Source organism: Bombus affinis, chromosome 7, assembly GCF_024516045.1.
Source record: "Bombus affinis isolate iyBomAffi1 chromosome 7, iyBomAffi1.2, whole genome shotgun sequence".
Taxonomy (NCBI): domain Eukaryota; kingdom Metazoa; phylum Arthropoda; class Insecta; order Hymenoptera; family Apidae; genus Bombus; species Bombus affinis.
In genome coordinates, this window is record NC_066350.1 from 4,127,364 (window position 1) to 4,147,490 (window position 20,127).

The following is a 20,127-nucleotide window of genomic DNA, read 5'->3' on the forward strand; positions in this document are numbered from 1 at the left end:
TACAAACGGTTTTAAGCAAAATTTGCTCATGATAATTACAACGTTAAAAGCACATATAGATTAGTATAAGTACTACTATTTGCGCACGTGTAAATGTTTTTATGAATGTAAATAGACGTTAGAAACGATTATCTTTATAAAGACAAATAGTCGTTAGATAGCGAATTACACGTATTACGTGCGAAAAGCTTATCGTGTAAAATTAATTGTTTTGACGTTTAAAAATTTTCAGGTTGCGCGTGTGCTTGTATTCGTACGTTCGTGACAAGTGTCTGTAGGGTCTTTGTCGCGTAAGTACATACTATTGCGTGCAGGATAGGTATCGAAGAATCGTCGAAGGCCGAAGAAGGGACCAAAGAATGGTCGGAAAGGATAGGAGCAGCAGCAGCAGCAACAGCAGCAGCAGCAGCAGGGCAGAGGGGAGAATGGTTGACTGCTAGAGAAAGATGGTGGGGATCGCGGGAGAAGAAGTGGGGTACAGCGGGAAATAGAGTCGGTAGTGGCGGCAGTTGCGTCTCGAGCAGCGCGCGTATTGTTTCGTTCCGTCCTATTCGTGTACCCTCTCGTGATAGCTACCGAAGCTTTTACGTGCCGATCAAATTCGTTTCTTTTTTTTTCGTTTTGTGCTGCGACTCGCGCCCACACGGCATCGCCAGGGAATTTATAATTACGTGGGACGTCCTATTAAAAAGGACAGTGAGTTCGGTGATGTTTTTTCAGTGTTATTTTTCTGTGTTTAACGTTCGTTTATGGTAGGGAAATAGTTTCATCTCGCGTAGGTTTTACCACGAAGATTTTTCACTAAACACCCATTGGGATTTTTTGTGAGTTACTTCTACGCGCCGAGGGTTGTCCCATACTGGTAGAATACACTTTGTACCGATCCAGACAATATTTCTGGTAAGTTTGAAAAACATGCACTTTTGTTTCCGGCCACATAATTCTCGTAGGCTCGAGTTAGTTGTTTCAAAAGCGTCATTGAATCGTTGATCGTCGACGCGAAGTGCCGGTGATAGAAGACCCTCGTTCCGCCTTAGGGTCTTCTATCACTGTTTCGAAGTTTACGAACGCTCGCAGTCACAGAGTTAGAGTAGGAGGAAAGTGTCGTGAATACGAACCGTTGTCCGGTGCAATTAAGAATGCTGGTAGCGTGCGAGAATCGCATGGCGTTTGGCACGAAGTGCAATAACGGTTAGTTTATTCTCGTTCGTACAACTGCTGTATCCTTTGTCATAAATAGTAAATACACGTGTGCAGAGACGACGCCAACGTCGCGTCGTGTTGTGATATGTGTCAAGTGTTGGTCCTAGCGTGCGTTACGCCTTAGAAAACCGATTCCCCACTCCCTTCTCCCATTATCATTCCCTTTTCAAAGGAAAAGCCTTTTTCTATATCGTTTCGGAAGAATTGGAATAGGCATTTTCGGAGATACGCATCAAGCCATATAAACACGATACATATATACTTGATCTGAACGCTTTCGAACATTTTCATCTCATTTATGAAGGGTGATAAGATTCGCATAAACAGTGTGTTGTCATCGTTCAAAAACATTCTTCGTTTCAGTTCTCTCACCCTCGTTTCTTAGAACTTGTGTCCAATACGATCAAGAATGTAAACAAATAGAGATGAGTGCTTGGAATCGAACGAATATTCGAGTTTATTTGCATATTACTCCGAAATAAACGAATCAATGAAATTCTTAGTTTCATCGTGTCCATAATTTTGATATACATTCTTATATTTGTTTCATGTCGTTCACACTCCATTACGGATTATTGTAACAGGATAGTATAGTATTTTCGGAGCTAGACACTAAACATGCGCGCGTAGCATCGATGGAGTAACCGTTTAACGAGGTAAATTCTTTTGGAACGTTTTCACCATGACACGTCGACGAAGAAAAATGAAAAATAAAGTGCACGGTTTGAACGTACGCGTCTAGGTATACGCGACGGAAGTTTAGAAAGTTGTAGCGAGTCGTATATATACATGCTGACCGGCTACCCAGCCATTCTGTACGCTCAGAACCGGTTTCGAGGTTTTCGCCCGAGGGGCCCCACGATTCGAACGTAACGACGCGTGGTGTTCGAACACGATAAGCTTGTGGTCACGTTGGGCCTGTATCAGGCTACAGGGAAATATCCCAAATTGTCGATTGTGCCGACTATATTTCTTTATATAATGTATGATCGTTATGACGATACGAGAACATTTTTATCAAAAGTTTTACAGCGTCTGCAGTTAAAAATACTAATAGCAGTACGCTTACAGTGTATAATAACATATAAATCGGATTAAAATGTTTGAAATATTTTGATGGTTATAACAATTCGATTACCGGGACTGTAGCGATAAAATGACACTTTAAAAATATTTCCAACAGTAGGAAATTTGTACCGTTTCCAGGTGGTTGAAAGTATGCACAACGATAGTGTCTACAAGTGACACCTATGATTTACAGGCGTGCGCAGTTCACAAACATAAGTTGCGTTTAAATAGAAATAAACGTCGCGTAATAAGATTCGTGATAAGATTTGTGGCAGTGTTTTCACATTGATTACTCGTGTATTGAACCTTTGCATTCTATTTTAATATTCACGGCAAGGGCATCGTTGGATACTGTTGCGTTGACCATATTTTTCACTTTTCTGTACAAATCTAAATTTAGTTCGAAGCATACCAATTATATTCCACGCACTGTACAGTAATTACTGCGTTTGTAGATTTTTATGATTATATGCTACGCTACATTGCCATGATTCGTTATCTTCGTTAGTAAGGGCTTTCTAATAAAGCATGATCTTTATTCGATATCTTTCATTGTGTTTTAATGACAGTCCAGTGGCTGGGAACATCCATAATTGTCTGTAGCAAATCTAAATCGATCGCTACTATAACGCCTATTATTCGAACGATGGCTGGCTGTTGTTCACAATAAGCGAATTATTTTCTTTTGTAATAACTCGAATGATTCGAAGATCGGCGGCACGCTCTTCTTGTTTCTTGCTTGAATTGCTCATCGAGATATAACAAGGTCCATTTAGTATGCTCGATGAATATTTTTAATTTAAATGAAATTTGAAATTTAACTGATAAATTCCTTCTTTAGTAGGTATATATGCTTTCTTTTTTTCTTTACCAGAAATTGAACATTACTTTTACGCAAGCTTAATTTTAAATGAAAATAAAGGACAGTTAATACAAAAGCAACTGGAACTGAAAATTAGCGTTTGTAATTTTGGATATCTAAAAATGCTCGCGTATATCATGGTATTAATAGCCAACTAAATTTTTGTTAGGTTTCCAATTGTGGAAATATGATCCGTTGTTTCAAGTAGGTTGGATGAACGGTAATTCGATAAACAACGGTAATGGAGTCTTTTGTTCTATTTTATATTACGAACAATTAATATTGTAAAATTAATTGGAATGCTGGTTGTACAAAATGAATAACAAGATACGATACGTGTTTGTATATGAATAATTGGAATAAAGAGAGAATGTTTTACGGTTATTTATTAGCATATTTTTCAATGTTTAACGGGTAATATTTTATTCTTTCGCTTATTAGCGATAATAGAATATTACGTATGTATATTGATATTACTAGGAGACGAACTTTTCTTTCATTTGGTCACGTTTACTGTTTCTTGACTTTGTACCGTAAGAAAGAACATGTCGGTAGATGTAAACACGAGATGTGCATTGGGATGAGTAAAGTGTGTCATGTTTGTTAAAGAAATATGTACAGTAACCTTTTGCGTGATCCATGAACTTTCATCAAACATTTACAGACCTCTTCGACGAGAGAAAGCTGTAAAAAAGAGGTATTTATGGAAATATATACATTGCTTTGGATGGATCCCTAGCGAAAAGAGAAAGTAACGATATATTGTCTAAGACGCTGCTTATATGTAAATGCGCGTATATAAATGTACTTTAGTCGAAATATGGAGTTGCACTTCGTTTGCCGCAATTGGTTTTTCGAACATTTTTCAATGTGGACGTTTCGTCCTGAATTATGTCAATTACAACTTACGATTCACATTTTACTATATAAATATCTATAAAGTAGGAAATTTGTGAACACAGCAACAGGTTATAGTTAGTAAAGCTTGTAACCAGTGATCGAATTGTTTTATTTGCACAGTATATGGCAAGTACGTAGCAACGAAACAGGATAATCTATGCTCGCGACTTTCTTAACACTAGAACTACCGATAGTTAACACGAAGCTATTTCTACCAAAACCAGTGAAAATGACTGGTCTTTAAAAAATACGTAACGATAGAATATTTTTATATTTATTGATCTATTACTTTCTTACGGAAGCAATTTCATGTTATGTAGTACATTTTTGGTATTATTAATCCATCTGGGACCATAATCCCTAAACGAGGGTTGGCACATTTATAAAATTGTAGAACCACTTATTTTCACTGGTGTGGTATTTCTAGTGTTATCATCTAGCGATCTAGCGATCGATCCGGAATTTTCCTGATAACTGATATCATCATATCGAATGATACGCAGTAAAAATTTAAAAAACGTGCGGGAAGTTGTACAAAACGAGGAAACTGGTTCATTGAGGTTGGATAAACAGATTGCGGGACCCTTTTATACTTCGACAAGCACCAGCCATTCTGACCGATGTTGGTATAAGTAGCCTTGATACAAAATTATTTTCAGTTTGAATACATAAAAAACAAAATAAAATTCATTATATTATTCGTTTAGTTATCGTTGCGAAAGTCATTACATCACTGCGGGAAAAAAATATAACACGAAGTAAGAATTTTAAAATAAAACTGTAAAACCGGTCGATTTGACTGGTGTGGTAGTTCTAGTGTTAATCGACGTTTCAACCGACCGTTTTCCTCGTTTTTTTAAAACCGAATGTAAAGCAAGAGAATCGAGGATTGTTTATTTAGATGATATTTTCTTCGAGCTGAATTCTTATACGCAACTTTTTCCATTCGTATCGATGCGTAATGTACGCCAGCGATTATTCAGGATATGCCGGCGTGCTCGACAATCTTAATCGCGTAGCGCAAAGTTGGCATTATTCCATTCTGGTGATTTGTCACGAACGAGAGTTGATACCGGTAGTGCGAATAGACGATTCATGTAAATCCACGAACCGAGCGGTTTTCATATTATTCTAATTGGCAAACTTTGACTTCTACTTACAATTTATGAACACCCTTCTTGCTATGGTACACACGTATAAATCCTGTCGTACAGCGATGATTTATCGCGTCGAGTCTTCTTATGCTTGCATTTATTAAACTCGTCCGGCTAAAATACCGAAGATAACGGTATCTCGTCGTCGATTACCAGTTTTCCGAATTATCCGAGACACTCGGTGATTTATCTACGAATAAGTTTAACCGTATAAATAGCAAATTGCGTATAAGAAATTTGACCCTTTTGAATGTCGTAAAATCTCAGAGTTGCGTTAATTTCTAGAAAAAAGAAGATGAAAGATCGACCAAGAAAAAGTCAGGTCGAAATGGTTAATTCTTAGGATTATACAGCACATCACGACACGATGCGCCGTGATGTTTGGTGGTGACGACGTCGTCGATTATTCAGCTTTCGAAGGTGGACGACGACGTTGCTCTTCTCCGGTCATTAATGTCATCGGGAACAGTTGATACCACAACACGAGTAGACTATTCGTGCTAAAGCTGAGAATCGTGTAGGCAGGCTCGCGGAAGAGAAAGTGCTGGTTTTACGTTCACATATTATAACGTCGAAGTGGAAGTACACAGCGGACATTCGCCAACCACGACCACCTCGCTCTATTCTTTTCGTGTTCTCGATTTTCTTCTTGTCTAGACAAAACATTCCTTCTTCCTTTTCTCTCTGCCTGTTTCTCTCCTTCTCTTTGTTCGTGTTGCTATCTCGATGGATGCCGATGCAAGAGTAAAGAGACAAGTGGAATATTCGGAAGCGTGCCAAGTAGATATTTATACGGTAACGAGAAACGTTGGGCCTGTTTGTGTCGCGTCGTATCGCATCGTGTCGGACCGAATACGAGGCTACGGTTCTTTCTCGCAAGTTGCATGTCTTAAATCCGAAGCGTAGAAAAGCGATGTTTGTAACGAGATGTCGTTATCCTTTGTTTCTTATTTTCAGTGTTTCTCGCTTGGATTTCGTTCGCCATTCATGGCTTACCATTCGCGTCTTTCTCGCTCTTTACTTCGCTTTCTTTCTTTATTCGCGTGTATTTTACTAATTTGCAATTGTGAATGAAAATTTCTGATTTCAGTATTCTCGTTTGGAGAAATAAGATGGAAGTTGAAATCGTTAGGATCCATCGCCGAGTGAATTTCATTGCACGCCGTACAGCGCTAAAGTACTTTCTTGCGTGCTGTTTTTTCCTTCATTGAATAAGTATGAGGAACTATATCTATGGTGTTCGGTAGCTGGCTGCTCGCCGTATGCTTCACGGAATAATATCGATTTTCGAATAAATATTCTTGTTTCTCTTTATGCTATCTGGCTTGTATCTACGATTATACGATCGTTACTTGTTTCCGTATCTTATTATTATGATATTCATAATAGTGTGCGATGTTTTTCCATTTGTCACGTCATGCTTTCGTGAAAAGTTTTTAAGAATTATTATGCAGTCATTATGAACGAAGTTGTAGGTTGTAGAGAGTACAAGGCTCGGTCGGAAGAAACAAACTCGTCTCGTTGTTTCCTTTGTCCAGTTCTACGATAAAACCTGTGCTGCTATAAATTAGGAGGAACGAAATTTTCTGTCTTTGATCCCTGTAATGAATAATATCGATGTTTTTGAGAAACAATAAATTGGTTCGGCTTTGATTAATTGTTAATTATTCATCAATTATTCAATTATTCCGATATTTTTTCATTTTGTGTTTCCTTTTCATTCGTTGTAGCGTGCGTAGAAAATGTCATCTTATACGTTACAGAAACACGTCGTTGTATATTTTTAAGAAAAGATTTTATATCAGCCCTATTCTTCCGTTCTCTTACTTCGTTCTCCATCCTGCAAGTATTCCGTAATAATTTCTCGCGGTTTCACATTTTCTCCTCTTTTTCTGTATATTTTCAATCAGTCTCTGTGGACTCAACCGCAATACGAAACTGTCTTACCATTTACCTTGGCTAACGTTTTTATTAGGTCGTTTCATAGATACCGTCGTGTCTATCGCCGTTTAACTCTAAAACGTTCAAAATTTCGAAAAACGCGAACGTAATATTATAGTAATATTATATGTTATTTTCTAGAACCACTAGTCCATTCTTCGAACAATTTGCCAATCGGTCTCTTGAAAAATTGTCAAGTAAATTGTAAATGTTTCATCGATTTCATACTATTTATTTCATTTTATAATTTCATATTAATTACGAAATAACTTTGTATGTATATATTCTGGATGCGAACCTACTGTTTACCCTGTTTTACGTTGTTCGCAGGAGAAAAATTGGAACACAGGTGGTCTGTTGAAAAGAAAAGAATCTGATAGTTTTTCATTCATTTTCGTACGTATTGTACGTGCAGAGGCTTGCGAGTCGTTCTTTTTCGTTGGCTATAATTTCCATTATGGAGTGTTTGTCTCGCTCGCTCCCTCTTTAATGGTGAGCAAGCAGGCGAAGTGAAGAAAGAACGAACGAACGAGTACGGCTACGGGTACGGGTACTTACTAGCAGCTCTGTCATCGGTTGCCAGAACGGTCGAGCGTGAAGGTAGAAGAACGGGGTGGGAAGAGACCATTACCCACCGAGAGTAAGAAACGGGCAGCGTGGGCCAGGTACACTCGACCCGAGAAATCCTCGTACACGTCCTACTACCGTCGAGTGGACCGAACAGCTTTATATTTCCCCTCTACTCCTTTTCTCGCGCCTTATTACATAACGTACATGTGTAGGAACATGTAAAATGATAATTTCAACAGAAATCGTCGAGCGCGCGTGTCGTCCGTATGACCGGATGGTTGAACGTCAGGCGAACGTTTTCGCGACTCGCAGCCTCGCATAATTATGTAACACGCGTGGTTTGAGCTGCGTTATATCGTAATAACGCGACCACGGTGATACGGAATCTACACCTCATACGTTACACGTACTCAGGTACCGGCTGCCGCGTATAGTTTTCGCTGGCATTGATTTACGGAAGATTCCGGTTTTCGAATGTGCTGCGCTCGTGGGCGTAGTCCCGATCGAGACGTCGAGATTAGGATTACCGCGCGAGGCGTATAACGAGCGAGTTTTCGCGCCGGATAATTAAGGCAGAGATATCGGGGGTAAAAGTAGCGCAACGGATGGATAAGGTTTCCTTTACAAGATTCGGGACACGCTTTACACTCGATACTTTGCAACGCGACGACGTAGTTGCACCATGTTGCGAAACAAGCGTGTCCCGATCGTGAACGCGATCGTCGAACAATTTCGGTGTTTAACCCTTTCGCATCGAATGCCGCTTGTAGGCGGCATTATTTATTATTTATAGGCGATCTCATATATCCGTCATTCAAATGATACATATACAAGTGCTATCTGTAGACAATAATATATTTTTTCGTTATCGGCAGAACATTTTCTGTTGATTTTATTGACATATTGGATTAATCACTTGTTAAAGTTACTTATCGTTGAAACAACATTAAAACGTTTCACGCAATATATTTCAAACATCCAAACGATCGTATACTGTTTCATGCTAAAAAATCTATTAAATCCATTGACAGTGAAACGGTATTTCATATACGGTTTTTACAAGAATTATTGTTATTTAGGACTTAGGAAAACGTATATACAGCAACCACTCACACTGTGCGTATTTCCGGCGCGCGTTTCAGTACTTCGGCGGACTGGGCAGCCGAGGCGAAAGGGTTAATTCCGCGAGACTCGGCGCCGATACGAGATCACTCGTCTACGTTACACGATCTTCCCTCTTCTTCTTAATCTGAACGCTTTCTCGGAGAAGGCGATACAGATATCGTTCGATGATGAACAATCATCTTTCTCCAAGTATCGACTTTCACGTACGTTTATCGTGCGTAATTGGCCACTGGATTAGTTTCAGCAGTGTCACGCGTTTACTCGACCAGACCTTCGCAAACATATGCCTTTACGTAATCTTTTACGATTGGATTGGATTGGATTGGATTGGATTCGATCCGTTTCCCACCAGTTTTCGGCCACGTATTACGTAGCCGCGGCTATGCACGAACCTCCGGCCGAACGTTCAACTTTTCCTCCAACCACCTTGCAACCACCTACATCCGCTAGTTCCGTGCTCACTTTCCCTCTTTCTCTCTTTCTCTCGTTCGCTGGTTCGCATTCCAACAGGTGCGAAACGCGTCACCGCGCGCTCTGCCAGAGAGGGAGGACGAGCTTTTATCACGTACAGACAGACGCATAGGTTGCACGTGATGCCAGAGGGATCGACCGTTCCTACAAGGCTGAACAAATCCTTTCCTTTGTATTCGACGGCATGGAAAATTCCTGGTTAGTTGCTAATCCGTCGAATCGTTGCTTCTGGACGAACAATTTTCCATGGAACTTGCGGTCCCGGCATAGTTATGCAAGCACACGCGTCACTCTTACTTTTGTCACGCTTTTGGCCATATTTTCAGAAGCAAATGCCTTCGTAGACTGCGACGATCTTCTCCATGTGCACGGATAGAACAGCGATTTCAAAGGACTTCCTTTCAAAATACAGTTCTTGTTTCGAAAACTTTCTTCCAGTTGTCCCATCCTTTTCGCGATGGAATAATCGTTGCACGGTGTGCACTAATGTCGATGTCGTTTTACCAACAGTTCTTCGCAACTTGACTCGAAAGTTGTTGCCAGGCGTTCTTAGACGTTTTTTTTTTTTTAAATAAAAGGCGGCTTTGCCGTTCGTCAACTTGGCCGAATATGGGAACATTCTGAACTCCAACGTAGAAACAGCCGCGTACAATCGGAAGCCGGGTTACCGTTGACACAGAGTAGTGTGTATTGGAAAATGAACTTTTATCTGAGAGTGACGTAATGTAATTTAAGGAAGAAAGAAATATAAATAGATATATGGACAACTAGAACATAGACAAAACATTGACATTAGTGTCGAATATTATTATAATATCGTGTAGCATAGTATCATGGTTGCCACGTTCATCGAATTATTCGTTAAGACGATTAATACTTTAAAAGCTTCTTACCGTTTTAAACGAACGCTGTTCTTCTTTTCTTCTTCATGTTTATTGTCCCTTTGCGTAGTTTGAAATTGCATTTCTTCAAGTGATAGCACCGTGTAGTTCGAGATATAGCACTTGTTACACAGAATTGGTGGAAATCATACGGAACTCATCTTGTTCGCGAGTGTTGAGAGAATTTTATATTTTATTTAATAATTTTCGTTATGAATTAGCAGTATGTGCTTGTTGTGACCAACTTCACCAAAAATCTATATTACTTTGAAACAATGTTTGATCTTTGTTTCTACTCTAGTGCCAAGCAAAATGTAAGAAAGACAAAGAGCTTATATCCCATATCTCATGCAAATGAGATAGGCTGTATCTTTAAAATGATTAGAAAGAAAATGAATGGTGTAACGATAAAATGGAATAGTGCAGCATTATCTTACATACTTCGTTCGAATCGTACGGCATTCGTTTGGGTTAAAGATATAAAGTTAGTTACTTAGGAGACTATTGAAATGCTTCTAATTTCTATACATATATATTTATGCATTTATAGAGAAATAAACATAGTACATTTCCTATATATATATATATTATATCATTTTCAGTGATTTTTTAAACGTTTCAATGAAGTCACAGTATCGATTTCGTTGTGTATGTGCAGCTTTATTACAACAAGATGTATATTTTACACTGACGAGTTTCCACTATTCACAACTGACGTCGTCTCGTAGGAGTTCCGATTATGACATCGATGCGGACGTAAATTAATATAATCTTGTACCGTTGACGTCGACGATACGGTGAAACACACGAACCGTCCTTTAACTGCTAACTCATCCCTCAACTTTACTCGCACACTGTAAACCCGCTTCTGCACATATACCACGGGTATAACTCAAATTGAACACGAGTTTACACAACCATCCCCTGTAACGTTCAACAAATTTCAGATGCATTAAGCTAATTTCATAATTCGAAGCGTTAACCTGCCAACCTTAGTGCATCAAGCGAGTGCTTGCAATCAGTTGGCGCGACGTAGGATTTGTAACACGGTGCCCTCCGGTATCTATCGCTATCTTGACGTTTTAATCTTCTTTACACCTTACAAGATGTAATATCGCGAACAAGATCCTTCCACTGGCTCGCGAGTAGTATCACCGCGTTCCCATGTGTGTAGATATCGCGTTTGTACGGCTTTCAGGCAAAACGCGCGCGTGGAACATTTTCATGATAGGGCCGCTGCGCTTATGGCTGGACTCGTTGGTAATTTATATCGGGGACTGTACGCAGGCGAACGGTTAGCCTTGAAGTTTACTATAGCCAGGACGGACACGACGCGGAGAGTTGGTTGATGCTTTCCACCATCTCGTCCTCGTCGCTCGCGTAGTAGTACAACACTGGCTGCGGGCATTTTATCGTGTATCCATACGTTCCGTTTAATCTTCGAGAGACTCTGGTGGTATTATGAAATTTTTCAGATCTCTTTCAAACTTACCATGAGAAATTTTTGTCGCCGCGTACGGAGAAAGTCGAAAATGCGGGTATGCTCGTACATTTCGTAGTGCAATTTTAGGATGAATTCCTTGCGAACGAGTATTTACGTTCGCCCTACGAGTCGGTAGAGTCGCTGGAACAATGGCGCGATATTCGTTTGAGTTAGATGATTTCGTTTCATTAGATTGCAGTTAGAGAAGGTAGGGGAGAAGCGTGTTGGAATTCCAATCGAGTTTCTACGATACTTTCGAATAGAGGAATTATTCGTTAAACGAAACACGTGATCAGAATTTTATTTCTCGCTTGTTATTTTCTGTCGGACAAAAATAGAAATGTTTTATAATAGTTGAAATAGATTTATTTTCAAATTCAATTCCAGTTATTACGAATGTTTTATTTAATCGCGCTCGCTACTTCGTTTACAAAATCGAATCTGCTTGAGCCGAGTGAATCGTCCGAGTAAAATTATGAGAGGAGAAGTTTGTATTTGTATTCTCTTTTTTATCACGGATATTCTATTTGTATGTTGGAATATATAATCAATTTCATCTTTCTCAGTACAAGTTAAGCAAACGCTCATTTTTTTTGCGTATATTTATGTCGCCAGGCAAACACATAGGTTAACGAGTATCTATACCCTTTGTTTTACGATATATGTTAGCAAGTACCAAGTACAATCACTTTGTACGTCTCGAGCTCAAGTATGGATGTTCAGATCGGACACGTTGTTCAGCTACGACGTAAGATACGTATTGATCCATGGCGTGGATATGCAATGTGTGCATATATACACACGCCGACACTCCTGTATTTTTCTTGATGCTTGCTCAAGTAGCGTTTAACTTTAGAAGAGGAAATCCATTGTTAGGTAAAAATGGAATTTGCAAACGCGATGAAATAGCTTACGGAAATAGCTGACGTTTCAGCTACTGAGCTGTCATGACTGATTTCATTTTTCAATTAACGTCTTTTTAAATCGTATCCACGTATCGAGTCGACTTACGAAGTTACTTTGCGATATTATAAATGTTTAATCGGAAGAAATCTTTTTCATTTACAATTTAAATCGATAGCAAAATAGCTAATATACATACTTTTATCAAATGTCTTAGTTCTCGGTATGTAATGTGTTATTTATCGAAATTTATTTCATTATTTTCTCGTAAATTCATGTTCGTTTTTAGTTCAATTCTGTAGGTATTTGTCGTCTGTGTGCGTTCCGTACAATTGTCGTTATTATATTTTTATTAATTACTCGCATAGATAACATCGTTTTTGAACGAGAAGGTATTCCACTTTATGCGAAGGCACATTAACGACAAATAATATCGCGCTGAGTCAAAGGAATGATTAAACGCAGGATGTTTATGTTGGAAATAATTCACGTAAAATGCTTGCGGTGTCTCTGTATTAAAGCACTAAGCGTGTTTATTTGAGCGTATAAATTGCAGCCGCTGTTGTCCAAGGTGTTTTCTTATCATGTTGTGTGACACTAATTGTAAGAACGTTATGAAATTCCAGCTGAATTGTCGTTTGTATCGTTGCCTAAATCGTTAATGACCATTTCGACACGTACTTTCTCTAAATCGTTAATAAATAATTACCAGATATGTATACTGTTATAATGTTCATCTCGCTCGAATACAGTATACGTACGAAATATCCAAACAACAGGAATTTTTCTTCAGGACACGATTAAACGTCGCTTCGATCTTTTTATCAAAAGAGACTTCTCATATTTTTCGAGCTTTTAGTAATTTCAGCAATCCATCATATCGACGCAGTTACAGACGTTTTTCCATCTCCTAGCTTCGTCATACTAATTCCAAGATAATTGATTTCCTCCTGACCGTTGCTCGGTATTCTTTGTATTACCTTCTGAATTATTATTATTAATATCGTCGTAGATTACGAGAAAAAACGTCAACTATAAGTAGCAGTATAGTAGTATGTATGCTCAACTTGGTGAAGTGAACCCATATGGAAGTCCATGTAATAAACGTACATCAACGATATAATATCCAGTCTAAATTGATTCCAAAGGAAATTTAATTCGACTAACAGGTTTTTTTTCCCGAACTAAGCTACTTCAATAAAAAGAACTTCTCATACCTTGGGTAATTCGTAAAGTAATTGACTGTGCATATTTAAATTACGAGAGGAACGAAAGTAGCTACTATGTCGATAAAAAGTATCTTATTGGGTGATATTTTCCACCGAACGACCTGCTGCAATAATCAATCCTTTTAATTATTTCGTTGGATCGTTTCAAGAACGACAACGAATCGTTCGACTTGTTTCCAAAGAGCACAGCAACTACGAGCATTATCGTTGCAACAACGAAGCTCTTTACTGTTTATCGTGAACGCAACGTGTCGTTTATTGAGTTTCCCTGGACGACCTTATTCCGGCATTATTACGCAAGATGCCAAAACGTTATCTTGAACGGTGTGTCTCTCGTTATTCATTCATGGTTGCGAGCAAATGCCTGTGTTAACACGTGCCACCTTCTCCAGGCTAGGTATACATATATCTAAGAAGCAAAGCGTAGCAACAGCGCTCTCAAGAAAATACACAGGGTATCTCGTAATTGTTCGTAGTGCCGTGCAGCTCGTCCTCGCATAACAAGGCAATGGTTTTACGTCGAAAAAATTTATCGAATTATTCCGCTGCTTGTAGCAGAAGTTACAAGATCTATATAAAGTTGAATGGTTAGACGCAAGCTACATCGACCTGAAATCTGGGATTTAACACTTGATGAGTCGCAGCCCGGTATTCTTTGAAATTGTTTTTTCTTTTCGCCAATGTGCGCGTGTCATTATCCATTCAGGTGGTATCGCAGGGTCTTTCGTTTCCCATCGAGTCGACCTCGAAGACAGAGGTAGGAAGAAAAAAATATGAATGGTGCTCAAGGCTGATTCGACGAAACTCGCAGAGAAGGTATCGGGAGCCCAAGGAACTCGAGAAGAAAATTCATGATCATAATTCGTACCTTCGATGATTTCGGAGATTTCTGAGATTGAGAAAGAATTAAAAGATCACGCGCAAAGGCGTACTATTTTTTTAAACATAAATAACATGGGAAATGCTTGGCATTAACGGTATCAAATTAATCATAGAGGAATTGTAGATTGTTTGTTGGATGTTAATATTTTTAAAAGTTTCGCAACGCTGGAACTAGATTAACTGACAAATATTTACGCGTAATTGATGTTTTTTCAACGGAAAATATTCAACTGAAATCGACTATCATTTTTGGATGACTTTTTTTTATCATCTATCACATTTTACGCGATTATACCTAAATTTTATTTTTTATTCGATCCTGTTTTTCGTAAGATATCAAATTTAGACGATAAGACAATTTCGAGTTAACACTTTGACTGTTACGTCGAAATCACATGTTTCGCTCAGGACGCTACGGGAGTATTTTTATTATTCAAAGCATATAATGGGAAAATAATAATAAATTGATGATGTAAGACGACATTCTTCCCCAATGGACCGTTTATCTTATTGGTGGTCACGGGTGACCACCGTCGCGCTTTGGTAACAGTTGATAGCGACGTATTATAACGAGGTTTCGTTTATTTCAACAAACTATTCGCATTCGTTATTTCGTTGTAAGCAAAACGTGTAGAATATATTGTTTAAACGCGTAGAAGATATTAGGCTGAAATGATAGAGGTCCGCAAAGAAAATTATGTTTGTGATAAACCAATGGTAGTGGTAGATTGCAACAGAGGAAAATGTGCTGTAGATTTATCAGATCAAATGGTATCATATTCTACCCACATAGAAGAACCCTCAAGTAGTAAATAAAATTATATATTGTTATATAGATCAATTTCAAACGCGATGATACTCTATAAACAAGCAACAAAAATAAAAATCAAAGTATCAGATTTTAGAATGGCACTCGCAATGCACCTTACACAGTGCCATTCACCAGAGCCGTTAAATATACTTATTCGACAAAGATTGCGACACGAAATGCAGAAGAAAGAAAGGCAAGCGTACTTGACATGAAAGTTTTGCAAGAGTACTATAAAGAAAATGTTAAACAGTTAGGATCAAAAATTGCTAAGAATCGGACCACCTATTGTCCAGATTGTATTGATGAGCCACATTTATGTTTAAAGTGTTTTAACACAGTGCACAGTTAGATGCAATTGTTTGATAGATTTGTTCTCATTTGTTTCTAATTAATATTCTAATAAAAATGTTTAATTGTTCAATGGGGCATTTTTCATTTCGAAGTATCTTCTATTTATCGGTTATATTCAAAATGCCCTAACTGTCAATTTTCATTCAATTTTTACAATTGTAAAAAGTCAACGGTCACCAATGACCACCGTGGCGTCACAGGAGAAACCGTTGCGGGTCATATACGATCCATCATAGATCTAGCAAGAAAGCCAGATATTTGAATTTTCCGTGATTCGTGAATTACAACGAGGTAATAATTAGTTCTCGTTGATAACCGACATTTTCGATACGTACAGTTCGTAACTGATTGTCGGTAGCGAAGCCTGTTCACGGGGAGAGATTGTACATCCATCGGTGTACGGAAGTCTAGCGCGAACTCGAGAAAGTTTCTGCGAACGCAGAAGACTACTACGTTGAAGTTATTACCTAGACACCTACTCTAACGCGTTTACGCTGCAGGCAGGTTTACGGAGGTGGATATGGTGCACCGGCTTCTATCGTGCAACCCTAAGCTCGTTACGGAAATTTCCGACGTTGGCGACGTTTGACGGAATTTGAGGTCGTGCAGTTAGTTTGATTCGTTTTCTTGTTTAACTTTACCCTTGTGTCAGCTAGGAGTAGCGCGGCGCGCCAGGTCCACGCGTTGCTAGTTTTATCCTCGCACGCACCGTCACCGCGTCTGTTTCGTGTTTACCTTCGCCGTTTAAAATTAAACTGCAAACGACCGAATCACCAGAACCTTCTGTTGTCTTTTTCAGAAACGACCGGCAATTTTATGAAACTCATGTGTGTTTTGTGATTGCGGGTAGTTCATTTTTATGAAAATCCACCGAATCATTTTTCGGATTAAAAGAGGTGTTTATAGATGCACTTGATCTTTTACAAGTTCGTATTCGAATAATTTCTGTTACCTACCCGCATTATTTGATAAGAAATTTCAGTTAAATTCTCTGTCGAAATTTGGCAAATTTTGTAGATATATTCGCGAATTTGTTCTGTGTTGAATTAAAATTTTTATGTTTCGTTTCTCGTTTTCAAGTTTCCTTCAATTTTTTTTTTATACATTTATATATATATATATATATATATATATATATATACATGCATACTCACAGAAACTTTGTCTGTCTGTATTTCTCTCTCTCTCTCTTTCTCTCCTCTCACTCTCTCTCTCTCTCCTCTCTCACTGTTTTGTTCTGCTCGTTTATACATAAAAGATTTTAATTTCTGCATATTTTTTTACAACACATTTTGATATTGTTTCAACAAGTGCCGTAATAAAGTTATATTGTTACAGCACAGCTTGTTTGATTTCGAGGTTTTCGTGAAAATGTTTTCCCGAAATATTGAAATACTACTACAAACGTAGCGTATGTATTCTTCACGAGTTCGCGTACACGCGTCGTTCAATCTAGAAAAGTGTTGGCAATCCTGTTTGTAATAACGATAAATCGATTGACATTGGCTGCCATGCTCTTTTTGTTTATCGTATCCTGTTGATTAGAATGCCACGAACATCTCGATCGTGCAAATTATTATAAATTACGATATATAAGCGCAGCGAATGGGAAAGTTTGTAACGATAATTCAATTAAATGATCGCGATCAAACAAGAAAATGATCAAATAAATACGTAATTAGGTTCGATATGTTACTTTCTTATATTACTTTCCTCTCGCATGGAACAAAATATACAAACCGTAGAGGCGTTTCTTATTCTTTCTTAATGTCTTGCGTATCTCTCTGTAATCTTTATAATTATTTTTCTCTTCGATATCCCCTATACTAATCTTTTTCGACATTTGACATTTCCAAGTCTCGTCTTTAGCGATTCGTGTAGTTTTTACATATTTCTTCAATTTACAAAATATCGAATATCACGTTTATCCGAAAGTTCTTCTCTCCATATGGCAATTTCAAACGAGCCAATTCAATTGCATACATATGTATGTATATCGTTTGAAATTAGAAAGGAACAGCTGTGTAGACGGCACCGACGGAGATGTAAAAATACAGGAACATAAGGAATATCTGTGAAATTATGGAGGTTCGCCTTGAGAGTTGGAGTCCGATTACGACAACGGTCTACGATCTCCGATAGAATGATTAGACGACAGTCGCAGGAGTTAAGCAACCAAGCTCGAGGAACAGAGGGCAGAAAACTGCAAGCACGAACTCGCGGTTAAGAGGAGAAGAGTAGAAGGACGATGGTATACCGTTAGACGTACTTACTTACGGCTGTAGCTCGGTTGTTTCCGGTCTTTTACCGCGGTTGACGGTACGGAGAAAGATAGTCTTCGCGCTTCGCCAGGAATGTCGGCTGTTCGTGTTAAATCATTCGAAGATCGAATAATCGACCTTCCTTTTCCTAGCTTCCCTAAGAAGAATGTTTTCTCGGTTGTTAACGAAGAAACACGTCGAGCTAACTGTTAAATTTGCAACATTAAATATGTACATGTAGGTACCTGTCAGATACATCTGGGTGATTGATAGTGGTGAAGTTGGCGGTAAATACGATTCAAGAGACGAACATTTTCGCTGCCGATAGAATCCTATTTGTTTGCTGAAATGAAGTTTATCGAATTATCGGAATCGAATGAATTTTTTAGTTAGTTCCACTTCTCTAGTATTAGTTTAGTAATCTGAAGAATAGTGAATGGAGAGAATGATAAACCGGCCGACCGATAATCATTTACTTTGCAGCAGTTTTCTCGAAATCCCGCCGGATGAAACGTTTGTGACTGCGCTTCTGTCGTTTTCAAAGCTACGTACATCGATTATTTCGTTATCGTCTTGTTCGCTTGTTTCTGTTTCGGTTACTCGATTATAATAATTTTGGACACGCCTTTTTGGCTCGTTTCTCAGAATTCCATTCGTGTTGCATGGGAAAAGAACGGGTGGGCGGATGGTTTAATCGTCGCGCGATCGATTCTGTTCACGACAAATCCATTTTAAATCGAGACGAGCATCCTAAAGCAAAGTTTTAAAACAGTTTCAGACTACGACGATCGAACAAACTGTTCCGCCAGTGGGTTAAAAATTACGGAACTCATCGAGAAGGCCGAAACAGCCGCAGCTCGGGAAAGCTGCACTCGTTACCATCGATTTATCGTTGAACGTAAACTTGCCACTGTGAAATATATACGTGGACGGTTCGCAATCAAAACGGACCAAGTCCACCGAGGTGTCAAATTAAAATAAAATAAGACCGCGACAAACACGACGGGCCATCAATCTCTGACCGAGAAAAATATCCAACCGTTTTATGATCGATGACACACATATATAACACCGTCCACTTCCTTAAATTCCGCTTCGGCAAATATCGTTACAGTTTACCGGGAGAAGACTCTGGCGAACCAGCCTGCGAACCAGAAAGTTCGATAAACTTTCAACGTACCCTTAAACCTCGCGACGTAGAAGAAACACGGTTTATTATTCGATGCGAGTAGCTTGGCGAGAATCGTGGCAACAGCATCGTCGTTCTCTTTACGAGCTCGCGTTTAATTCGTTTCGATCTAGCACGAGCGTGGAATATTCAAAGGTTAAGAGAGAAAGAAGAGAGGGCGGAAAAAATAAGCACATTGCTAGCGGTCAGAAGCTGTTGTTAAATAATTTCAGCCCGTGGTCCACACTGGCTGGCCGTTTAGAAAAGGAAAGGGAAAGATATGAAAGGATAGAGGATTTCTTTGAAAAAATCATGAATGGATGTAGGCCCCGCGTTTGCGAAGTGTGTACTTTGAACGAGTATCTCGAAGAAGAAACGACGGCCGGGAGCCCTCGATTCTCACAGCGATTCCACAGCGCCGCGCCGGCGTGCCGTGCCATGGCGCGCCGGCTCTCTTACATTTTCTTTTCCCCTGTTTCTCGATCTGTCTTTACGACAGCCTCTTTACCCCCCATTTTCTTCTCTGCCCCTTCTTCATTCTTGTTGTTTCCCTTTCGCTTTTGTTTCTTCCTGTCCCTTCCACAGCTTTCCTCTTTCCTCTTTCTTCCTTCTCGCTTTCCCCAGTCATTGAGGTAGAAGATAGGCTAACATGAACGTACGCCAGCTGCCAGTTGTATCCCTCTCTGTTCGCGTGTCGTGTTGCTCCAACGACTGGTTTTCCCTGGACATTTCTCTCTATCTCTTTCTCCTCTTTGGCCACCCTTTGGCCGCTGCTTCCTCTTTTTTCAATCTTTTCTCTTTTTCCCCTCGGTTTAACGGCTGCACACGGGTCAGATCATGCTGCAACCCGGCTGCAAGGAGCGT

The 20,127-nt window shown here is 39.1% G+C and overlaps 1 protein-coding gene across 2 annotated transcripts in view; it reads left to right on the forward strand.

The window, feature by feature from the left end:
• The first annotated feature begins 482 nt into the window (after window positions 1-482).
• The window catches only part of LOC126918522 (semaphorin-1A-like), a 373,869-nt gene continuing 354,224 nt past the window's right edge, over window positions 483-20,127 (forward strand). For both annotated transcript variants that reach the window (XM_050726525.1, XM_050726526.1), the window contains exon 1: window positions 483-900. The gene's annotated coding sequence lies outside the window, so the exon portion shown is untranslated. The remainder of the gene's footprint in view (window positions 901-20,127) is intronic.